At 36.2% G+C, this 12,170-nt stretch overlaps 1 protein-coding gene across 3 annotated transcripts in view; it reads right to left on the bottom strand.

Annotated features, from left to right (window-relative positions):
- GRIA4 (glutamate ionotropic receptor AMPA type subunit 4) overlaps window positions 1-12,170 on the bottom strand; it is a 543,339-nt gene that overhangs the window by 366,637 nt on the left and 164,532 nt on the right. The gene's annotated exons all lie outside the window — the stretch shown is intronic.

The raw sequence follows: 12,170 nt of genomic DNA, 5'->3' as shown, positions 1-12,170 counted from the left end.
TATATCTATATTATATATCTGAGTTTTAGGAAATTATGAAGCATAATTAAATAAGATAAATTAATAAAATCTGGAGGTATTTCTTTTGTTCTTTTTTATTGTGCCTCTTAAAACTGGAGATAGACTCTAAGAAATTTAATTAAATAAGAAGAGGGTAACAATTAACAGAAAATAAATTGCTACCAGTTTTCTTTAGATGATATGCTGTAAGAGATACACACATGTTCTGGAAAAACTAAAGCCCAATTAAGGGACCAGAGTTTACATTCATAAAAAAATGACTAAGATAGAATTGACATTGAGATATAGGGGGAGCTTACCCGGCTCTTTGGTGGGGCTAATTGCAGACACTGGGAGGGCTCACGCTAAGTAGTACTTCCCAAAACTTCTGCTGCCAGTGTCTGTTTCCCTGAAGTGAGGCACAGTCACCCCCCATCTGCAGGAGAAACTAGATCACTAGCAGCCATGTGGCTGACAAAGTCTTTTTGCTCTGGCCGGGTGTTAGGCCTGAGCCCCTTAGGTGGGAAAGCCAAGTTCAAAACATTGGTTCACCAGAGACCTCCAGGCCCCACATAATATTAAATGGTGAAAACACTCCCAGAGACCTCCATATCAGCACTAAGACCCAGCTCCACTCAACGACCAGCAAGCTACATGGCTGGACAAGCCATGCCAAACAAATAGCAAGACAGGAACACAACCCCACCCATTAACAGAGAGGCTGCCTAAAATCATAATAAATTCACAGACACCCCAAAGGATAGCACCAGACATGGTCCTGCCCACCAGAAGACAAGATCCAGCCTCATCCACCAGAACACAGGAACCAGTCCCCTCTACCAGGAGCCTACACAACCCACTGAACGAACCTTAGCCACTGGGGGCAGACACCAAAAACAATAAGAACTATGAACCTGCAGCCTGTGAAAAGGAAACCACAAATGCAGTAAGTTAAGCAAAATGAGAAGACAGAGAAATACACAGCAGATGAAGGAGCAAGCTAAAAACCCACCAGACCAAACAAAGGAGAAGGAAATAGGCAGTCTACCTGAAAAAGAATTCAGAATAATGATAGTAAAGATGATCCAAAATATTGGATACAGAAGGAAGAAAATACAAGAAATGTTTAACAAAGACCTAGAAGAACTAAAGAGCAAACAAAAAATGATGAACAACACAATAAATGAAATTAAAAATACTCTAGAAGGAATTAATAGCAGAATAACTGAGATAGAAGAATGGATAAGTGACCTGTAAGATAAAATAGTGGAAATAACTACAACAGAGCACAATAAAGAAAAAAGAGGGAAAAGACTTGAGAACAGTCTCAGAGACCTCTGAGACAACATTAAACACACCAACATTTGAACTATAGGGATCCCAGAAGAAGAGAAAAAGAAAATGAGTAAGAAAATATTTGAAGAGATTATAGTTGAAAAATTCCCTAATATGGGAAAGGAAATAGTCAGTCAAGTCCAGGAAGCACAGAGAGTCCCATACAGGATAAATCCATGGAGAAACATGGCAAGACACATATTAAACTATCAAAAATTAAATTGAAAGAAAAAAATATTAAAAACAGCAAGGGAAAAGCAACAAATAACATACAAGGGAATCCCTATAAGGTTAACAGCAGAATCCTCAGAAGAAATTCTGCAAGCCAGAAGGGTGTGGCAGCACATATTTAAAGTGATAAAAGGCAAAAACCTACAATTAAGATTACTCTACCTAGCAAGGGTCTCATTCAGGTTCAATGAAGAAATTAAAAACTTTACAGAAAAGCAAAAGCTAAGAGGATTCAGCACCATCAAACCTGCTTTACAACAAACGGTAAAAGAACTTCTCTAGACAGGAAACTCAAGAGAAGGAGGGGATCTGCAATAACAAACCCAAAACAATTAAGAAAATGGTAATAGGAACATACATATTGAAAATTACCTTAAATGTAAATAGATTAAATGCTCCAACCAAAAGACATAGACTGGCTGAATGGATACAAAAACAAGACCTGTATATATTCTGTCTACAAGAGACCCATTTCATACCTAGGGAAACATGCAGACTGAAAGTGAGGGCATGGAAAAATATATCTCATGCAAATGGAAATCAAAAGAAAGCTGGAGTAGCAATTCTCATATCAGACAAAATAGAATTTAATATAAAGAATGTTATAAGAGACAAAGAAGGACACTACATAATGATCAGGGGATGAATCCAAGAAGAAGATATAACAATTATAAATATTAATGCACTCAATATAGGAGCACCTCTATATATAAGGCAAATGCTAACTGCCAAAAAAAGGGGAAATTGACAGTAACAGAGTCATAGTAGGGAACATTCACATCCCACTTTCAGCAATGGACAGATCATCCAAAATGAAAATAAATAAGGAAACACAAGCTTTAAATGATACATTAAACAAGATGGACTTAATTGGTATTTATAGGACATTCCATCCAAAAACAACAGAGTACACTTTCTTCTCAAGTGATCATGGAACATTCTCCAGGATAGATCATATCTTGGTTCACAAATCAAGCCTTGGTAAATTTAAGAAAATTGAAATCATATCAAATACCTTTTCAGACCACCACATTATGAGGCTTGATATTAATTACAGTAAAATATCTGTAAGAAATACAAGCACATGGAGGCTAAATAATACACTACTAAATAACCAAGAAATCACTGAAGAAATCAAAGAGGAAATTTTAAAAAAAGCACCTGGAAACAAATGACAATGAAAACACGATGACCCAAAACCTATGTGGTGCAGTAAAAGCAGTTCTAAGAGTGAAGTTTACAGCAATACAGTCCTACCTCAAGAAACAAAAGCATCTCAAATAAACAACCTAACCTTACATCTAAAGCAATTAAAGAAAGAAGAACAAAAAAACCCCCAAAGTTAACAGAAGGAAAGAAATCATAAAGAACTGATCAGAAATAAATGAAAAAGAAATGAAGGAAATGATAGCAAAGATCAATAAAACTAAAAGCTGTTCCTTTGAGAAGATAAACAAAATTGATAAACCATTAGCCAGACTCATCAAGAAAAAAGGGAAAAGACTCAAATCAATAGAATTAGAAATGAAAAAGGAGAAGTAGCAACTGACACTGCAGGAATACAAGGTATCATGAGAGATTACTACAAGCAACAATAGGCCAAAATATAGACAACCTGGAAGAAGTGGACAAATTATTACAAAAGCACAACCTTCTGAGACTGAACCAGGAAGAAATAGAAAATATGAACAGACCAATCACAATCACTGAAATTGAAACTGTGATTAAAATTTTTCCAACAAACAAAAGTCCAGGAACAGATGGCTTCAGAGGTGAATTCTATCAAACATTTAGAGAAGAGCTAACACCTATCCTTCTTAAACTGTTCCAAAATATAGCAGAAGGAGGAACACATCCAAACTCATTATACGAGGCCACCACCACCCTGATACCAAAACCAGACAAATATACCACAAAAAGAGAAAACTATAGGCCAATATCACTGATGAATAAAGATGCAATAATTCTCAACAAAATACTAGCAAACCAAATCCAACAGCACATTAAAAGGATCATACACCATGATGAAGTAGGATTTATCCCAGGAATATAAGGATTCTTCAGTATACACAAACCAATCCATGTGATATACTATATTAACATATTGAAGGATAAAAACCATATGATAATCTCATTAGATGCAGAAAAAGCAGTTGACAAATTTCAACACCCATTTATGTTAGAAACTCTCTGGAAGGTAGGCATACAGGGAACTTAACATAATAAAGGGCATATATGACAAACCCACAGCCAACATCATCCTCAATGGTGAAAAACTGAAGCCATTTCCACTAACGTCAGGAACAAGACAAGGTTGCCCACTCTCACCACTATTATTCAACATAGTCTTGGAAACTTTAGTCACAGCAATCAGAGAAGAAAAAGAAATAAAAGGAATCCAAATATGAAGGGAAGAAGTAAAACTGTCACTGTTTGCAGATGACCTGATACTATACATAGAGAATCCTAAAGATGATATCAGAAAACTACTAGAGCTAATCAATGAATTTGGTTATGTAGAAGGATACAAAATTAATGCACAGAAATATCTGGCATTCCTATACATTAATGATGAAAAATGTGAAATAGAAATTAAGGAGACACTCCGATTTACCATTGCAACAAAAAGAATAAAATATCTAAGAATAAACCTGCCTAAGGAGACAAAAGACCTGTATGAAGAAAACAATAAGACTGTGATGACAGAAATTAAAGATGATACAAACAGATGGAGAGATATACCATGTTCTTGGATTGGAAGAAGCAACAATGTGAAAATGACTATACTACCCAAAACAATCTACTGATTCAATGCAATCCCTATCGAAGTACCACTGGCATTTTTCACAGAACTGGAACAAAAAATTTCACAATTTGTATGGAAACACAAAAGACCACAAATAGCCAAAGAAATCTTGAGAAGAAAAACAGAGCTGGAGCCATCAGGCTCCCTGACTTCAAAATATACTACAAAGCTACAGTAATCAAGACAGTATGCTACTGGCACAAAAACAGAAATACAGATCAATGGAACAGGATAGGAAGCCCAGAGATCAACCCACACACATATGGTCACCTTATCTTTGATAAAGGAGGCAAGAATATACAGTGGAGAAAAGACAGCCTCTTCAATAAGTGGTATTGGGAAAACTGGACAGCTACATGTAAAAGAATGAAATTAGAACACTCCCTAACACCATACACAGAAATAAACTCAAAATGGATTAAAGACCTAAATGTAAGGCCAGGCACTATAAAACTCTTAGAGGAAAACATAGGCAGAACACTATGTGACATACATCACAGCAAGATCCTTTTTGACCCACCTCCTACACAAATGGAAATAAAAATAAAAATAAACAAATGGTACTTAATGAAACTTAAAAAGCTTTTGCACAGTGAAGGAAAACATAAACAAGATGAAAAGACAACCCTCAGAATGGGAGAAATATTTGCAAATGAAGCAACTGACAAAGGATTAATCTCCAAAATATACAAGCAGCTCAAAATATACATGCAGTTCAATATCAAAAAAACAAACAACCCAATCCAAAAATGGGCAGAAGACCTAAATATACATTTCTCCAAAGAAGATATACAGATTGCCAACAAACACATGAATGGATGCTCAACATCACTAATCATTAGAGAAATGCAAATCTAAATTATAATGAAGTATCACCTCACACCAGTCAGAATGGCCATGATCAAAAATCTACAAACAATAAATGCTGGAGAGGGTGTGGAGAAAAGGGAAACCTCTTGCAGTGTTGGTGGGAATGTAAATTGATACAGCCACTATGGAGAACAGTATGGAGGTTCCTTGGAATACTAAAAGTAGAATGACCATAAGACTCAGCAATCCCACTACTGGGCATATATCCTGAGAAAACCATAATTCAAAAAGAGTCATGTACCACAATGTTCATTGTGGCACTATTTACGATAACCAAGAAAAGGAAGCAACCTATGTGTCCATCGACTAATGAGTGGATAAAAAAGATGTGGCACATATATACAATGGAATATTACTCAGCCATAAAAAGAAATGAAATTGAGTTTTTTTTTGTAGTGAGTTGGATGGACCTAGAGAGTGTCATATAGAGTGAAGTAAGTCAGAAAGAGAAAAACAAATACCATATGCTAAAACATATATATGGAATCTAAAAAAAAAAAAAAGTTTCTGAAGAACCTAGGGGCAGGACAGGAATAAAGATGTAGACATAGAGAAGGACTTGAACACATGTGGAGTGGGAAGGGTAAGCTGGGACGAAGTGAGAGAGTGGCATGGACATATATGCACTCCCAAAAGTAAAATAGATAGCTAGTGGGAAACAGCCGCATAACACAGGGAGATCAGCTCGGTGCTTTGTGACCACCTAGAGGGATGGGATAGGGCGGGTGGGAGGTAGACGCAAGAGGGAGGAGATAGGAGATATATGTATATGTATAGCTGAGTCACTTTGTTATACAGCAGAAACTAACACACCATTGTAAAGCAATTATACTTCAATAAAGATGTTAAAAAAAGATATAAGGGGGCCTCCCTGGTGGCGCAGTGGTTGAGAGTCCGCCTGCCGATGCAGGGGACGCGGGTTCGTGCCCCGATCCCGGAGGATCCCACATGCCGCGGAGCGGCTGGGCCCGCGAGCCATGGCCGCGGAGCCTGTGTGTCCGGAGCCTGTGCTCCGCGACGGGAGAGGCCACGGCAGTGAGAGGCCCGCGTACAGCAAAAAAAAAAAAAAAAAAAAAAAAAAAAAAAAAAAAAAAAAAAAGATATAAGGGGAAGACTGCAAACTTTACAAGTAAATTCAAATCATTGTGATTTTGCTTATTGGCCAGGTAACCTTGGCTAAATTCATTAAAATTGCTTGTCTCAACTATGAATATATAATATGCCAAGGATTCTATGGGGTAATGTATCTAAAACTGCTATCCTATGAGGATATACAAGGCAATTAGTAAGTGGCAGATTTTATGAACACAAATTTTCTACATGCATGTATAAAGTTTGGTATTTTTATTATTTAACAAAAGAGTAAAATGATTAGAGGCTAAAATACCACAATTGATCCACAACCAAGTATTCAGAGTCTTATAACAAATACCAGTTATTTTCATGAATATTTAATAAAGAAATACTACCAAGAAAAAACATCCAATGCTAATTCTATGCTTACCAAAAACTAGAATTTGATTACCTGAGTAGATTGACCAACCTGGAAAGCTTGTTCTGACAGTGTGACTGGCTATAACTTTCCTGCAACTTATGAGAAATATCATAATTTAATGTATGAATATCTTAGGCCTAAACTCAATTCAGTTCTATGATTAAAGGGACCAAATAAATCAAGTTGCTGAATTGGACCTTAACCTCATGAATGTTCCACCAAAGTTTGGAGATATTTATGTAAGTACTATACATTTGGCATATAACCTGGAGTTACTGAGTGCTTTTCTTATTTCATATTTTCTTGTTCCTTTGATTTTCATGCAAGTTGAGGACCCACTCTCAATCTTTATGTAGTAGATAATCTGGTTCAATTAATTTTTATTTTACTTTCCTGAAAAAAATTGTAAAGAGCTTTAGAACTCAAATCTAAGATACTGGCTTTCAGTTTGGTGATGAAAAATATTGTACTTCATATAAATTCATAAAATTTTTATAAAATATATATATATATATTATTTATATCTTTCCTTCCTTCATTCATCCATCAGTGAATATTTAGGTTGTTTCCATGCATTGGCTACTGTATATTAATATATAATAATGATGTATAATGATGCTGAAATGTACATGGGTATACAGATATCTCTTTGAGGTGGTGATTTCATTTCCTTTGGATATATACCCAAAGTGGCATTGCTGGATCATATGGTAGTCCTGTTTTTTAATTTTTTTGAGGAAACTCTATACTGTTTTTCATAGTGGCTATACCAATTTATATCCCTCTCCCCCCACAGTTTATGAAGATTCCCTTTTCTCCACATCCTTGCACAATTGTTAACACTTGTCTTTTTGATAATAGCCATTCTAACATGTGTGAAGCGATATCTCATTGTCCTTTTGATTTGCATTTCCCAGATTGATTGATTTCTCTGATGTTGAGCATCTTTTCATGTATTTGTTGGTCTTCTTTGAAGAAATGTCAATTCAGGTCTTTTACTCCTTTTTAAATCAGATTGTTATTATTGTTATTAAATTGTATGAGTTCCTTATATATTTTGAATATTAACTCCTTATCAGATATATTATTTGCAAATATTTTCTCCCATTATGTAGGCTGTCTTTTCATATTGTTGATTGTTTCTTTTGTTGTGCAGAAACTTTTTAGTTTGATGTTTATTTCTGCATTCGTTGCCTGTGGTTTTTGTGCCATATCCCAAAAAGTCATTGTTATGACAAGTTTAAGTCTTTTATCCATTTTGAATTAATTTTTGTGAGTGGCATAAGATTGGGGTCCAATTTCATTCTTTTGCATGTGAGTATTCAGTTTTTCCAAAACCATTTATTGAGACTATTTTTCTTCATTGAGTATTCCTGGCTCCTTTGACAAATATTAGTTGACCCTAAGTATATGGGTTTATTTCTGGGCTCTTGATTCTGTTCCATTGTTGTATGTGTCTGTTTTTATGCCAGTATCATACTGTTTTAATTACAATACTTTGTAATGTAGTTTGAAATCAGGAAGTGTGGTTTCTCCAGCTTTGGTTTTCTTTCTCAAGATTGTTTTGGTTTGGGAGGTCTTTTGTGGTTCCATACAAATTTTTAGGATTATTTGTTTTAGTTCTGTGAAAAATGTCATAGGTATTTTGCTAGAGATTGCATTAAATCTGTAGATTTCCTTGGTGGAGGGACATTTTAACAATACTAATTCTTCCAATCCCTAAGCATGATATATCTTTCCATTTATTTCTTTCATCAATATCTTACAGTTTTTGGTGTACAGATATTTCACTTTCTTGGTTAAGTTTATTATTAAGTATTTTATTGTTTCTTAAACTATTGTAAATTTTTAAAAAATTATTTTTCAGATAGTTCATTGTTAGTATATGGAAACTCAACTGATTTTGGTATGGTGATTTTATATCCTGAAACTTTACTGAATTCATTTGTTAGTTCTAATAGTTTTTTGGTGGAGTCTTTAGGATTTTCTATATATGAAAGCATATCATCTGAAAACAGAGACATTTTTCTTTGTCCTTTCTGATTTGGGTTCCTGTTACTACTTCTTCTTGCCAATTGCTCTAGGTAGGACTTCCAATACTTGGTTCAATAGGAGTGGTGAAAGTGGGCACCTTTATTTTGTTCCTGATCTTTCAACTTTTCACCATTGAGTATGATGTTAGCTATGGGCTTATCATATATGACTTTTATTTTGTTAAGGTACTCTTTCTATGCTTTCTTTGTTAAGAGTTTTTATTATGAAAAGATGTTGAATTTTGTCAAATATTTTTTCTGCATCTATTGAAATAATCATGATTTTTATCTTTCATTCTATTAATATGGTTTATAATATTTATTGATTTGCAGATGTTGAACTATCCTTTCATCCCTGGAATAAATCCTATTTGATGTGTGGTTGCATTCTGTTTGCTAGTATTTTGTTGAGAATTTTTGCATCTATATTTATCTGGGATATTGACCTGTAGTTTTCTTTTCTTTCGTGTCCTTATTTGGCTTTGGTGTCAGGTAATGCTGGCCTTGTAAATGAATTTGAGAGTGTTCTTTTCTCTTCAATTTTTGGGAAGAGTTTGAGAAGGATTGGTATTAATGCTTCTTCAAATATTCACCCATGAAGCCACGTGGTTCTGGGCTTTTCTTTGCTGGGAAGTTTTTGATTAGTGATTAAATATCTTTATTTATTATCAATCTGTTCAGATTTTATATTTCTTCATGATTCTGTCTTGGTAGGTTGTATGTTTCTAGGAATTTACCCATTTCTTAATGCCATCTTAATAATTGTTTCCTGGCTGTTTTGTAATTCCTTTCTCCTTTCTTCATCTCTTGCTGTCTTTGTGAATTAATCATTTTCCATAGTGATTTTGATTCCCTTCTCTTTATGATTTGTGTAACAACTGTGGGTTTTTACTTTATGGTTACAATAAGGCTTACATAAAACATCTTATAGATATAAGTCTATTTTAAGCTAATGCCAGCTTAACTTCAATAACATACAAAGCTCTACCCTTTTACTCCTCCCCATTTTATGTTTTTGATGTCACAATTTCCATCTTTTTATATAATATATCCATTATGGTTATTTTTAATACTTTTGTCCTTTAACTTTTGTACTAGAATTGTGATTAACATACCATCATATTACAACATTGGAGTTTTCTGAATTTGCCTATATGGTTACTTTTAGCAGTGTGCCTTATAGTTTCATACATTTTCACGTTATTAATTAGAATGCTTTCATTTTAGCTTGAAGAATTCCTTTCAGTATTTCTTGTGAGGCAGGTCTAGTGGTGATGAACTTCCTCAGCTTTTGTTTGTCTGGGAAAGCCTTTACCTCTCCTTTATTTCCGAAGGACAACTTTGTCAGATAAAGTATTCTTGGTTGAATTTTTTTTTTCTTTCAGCACACTGAATATATCTTCCCACTCTCACCTGGCCTATAATATTTCTGCTGAGAAATTCACTGATAGCCTTATGGAGATCTTTTATAAGTGACAAACTTCTTAATTCTTAATACTTTTATTATAATGTGCTTGGATAAGAACTCTTTGACTTGAATATGGTGACCTGTGTGCTCCATGATCTCAAATATACAAATCTTGCCACAGATCTGGGAAATTTTCAGCCATTATTTTTTTAAGCAAACTTTCTGTCCCTATCTTCTTCTCTTCTCCTTCTAGAACTCCCATAATTCATAGATTGTTTATCTTAATGGTGTCTCATAAGTCCTGTAGGTTTTCTTCATTTTCTTCTTCTTCTTTTTTTTTTTTTTTACTGTTACTCTAACTTAGATATTTTCAAATGGCTTCACGCTCATTAATTATTTCTCTTGTTTGGTTGAGTCTGATGTTGAAGCTTTCTATTGAAGCCTTCGGCCAGTTATTATATTTTTAAGCTCCAAGATTCCTGTTTGGTTCTTTTTATATTTTCTACCTCTTTGTTGAACTTCTCATTTTATTGTATTGTTTCCTTGATTTCTTTAAAAAGCTTATCTGTGTTCTCTTGTGGCTCTCTGAGAACCTTTAGAACAATTATTTTGCATTCTTTGTCAGGCAATTCATGGATCATCATTTCCTTGGGGTCAATTACTGGATATTTACTGTGTTCCTTTGGTGGTGTCATGTTTTTCTGATTCTTTGTGATCCCTCTAAACTTGGGTAGGTGTCTGCACATTTTAAGAAAACATCTCATCTTCCAGACTTTATGGACTGACTTCTTTATCTGTGAGTTGGGGCATGTTGGAACATTTTGTGACTCCAGCCTAGTCTAATACTACAGAGAGCCAAGTGCAGGGGTGTGTGTGAGTGCTACAGATCTTGGGGGGCATTGTGTCTTGTCAGCTCAGGCAGCTGGGGTCTGTGACACTGAAAACTGCAAAGTCTTTGGCAAGAGCTATGGGGGTTTCATATTGGCTACTAAGGCTGCTGGTGGGGTTCTCAAGAGCACCTCCAGGTCCAGCAGCTAGGGACTGGGGAAGGTGGCAGTGGTGGCCAGTACCAGTGGTGTGCATACACTTGGCTGACTGCATACACACACACAGTGGTGAGAGCTGGGGCCAAGGGGAGTCAGGGCCAATTGCAGGAGCACAAGCAGCCTCTGGAGCCCTGGTTGTTGGCATGTAGTCATGGAAGAGCATGGGCTAGCTGCAAATGCATATATGGTGGTGGGGACTGGTGATGGGAATCAGGGCAGGCATCGTGCAGGTTCTTGACTACTAGGACAAGCTGCAGGCAACCAACTGCAGGGAAGGCCAGTGAAAAAGGTCAGGACCAGATCCAGGCCCACAACACATGTGGGGACCTTGTTTGTTTGTGGGCACTAATGTGGCTACAGGGGCTAATAATGGGTATGCACACAGCAGTGAGAGTTGGCTGCAGGGGTCTAGGCTGGCATCTTGTATGCACATAGCTGCAGAGGCTGGGACTGGCTGCTAGTGCTGATCTTGGATTCTGGCAGGAGGAGGAAGGAAGAGAAAAGGAAGGGATTCAGGCAACTGGCATCTGTGAATGTGAAACTCTGTAGGACAAAAGTTTCAGCCATGAAGTAGTCAGGGGATCTGCGATGGTTGTTTTGATTGTTAGTTTCTTCAGTAGAGAAATCTGCCTGGGTCCTTTGTGGACCAGTCTGCTGGGGTCCAGTGATAAAAGCTGTGCTTGTCTGCAATATCTTTAAGGGTTCTGAGATCCTTAGTAGTGAAGTCTACTAGGATCCTCTGAGAAGCAGGCTACTGGGAACCAAGGTCATTCCTGCACATGGCTGTTATTGGTAGCCCCTTCACTTCTTCCTTGTTCCTAAATGTCTCTAGATGTCTCAGCTTTGCTGGTCTCTGGATGGGGTGAAACCACAGTGGGTACTTTGTGAAGTTCCCTAAAAGACTGGTGAAGCTTGTCACTCACCCTCCTCTCCTTTTCTGGGCCAA

This window comes from Mesoplodon densirostris, chromosome 7 (genome assembly GCF_025265405.1).
Source record: "Mesoplodon densirostris isolate mMesDen1 chromosome 7, mMesDen1 primary haplotype, whole genome shotgun sequence".
Taxonomy (NCBI): Eukaryota; Metazoa; Chordata; class Mammalia; order Artiodactyla; family Ziphiidae; genus Mesoplodon; species Mesoplodon densirostris.
The sequence above is the reverse complement of the archived record's forward strand: the minus strand, read 5'-3'. Positions and strand labels throughout refer to the sequence as shown.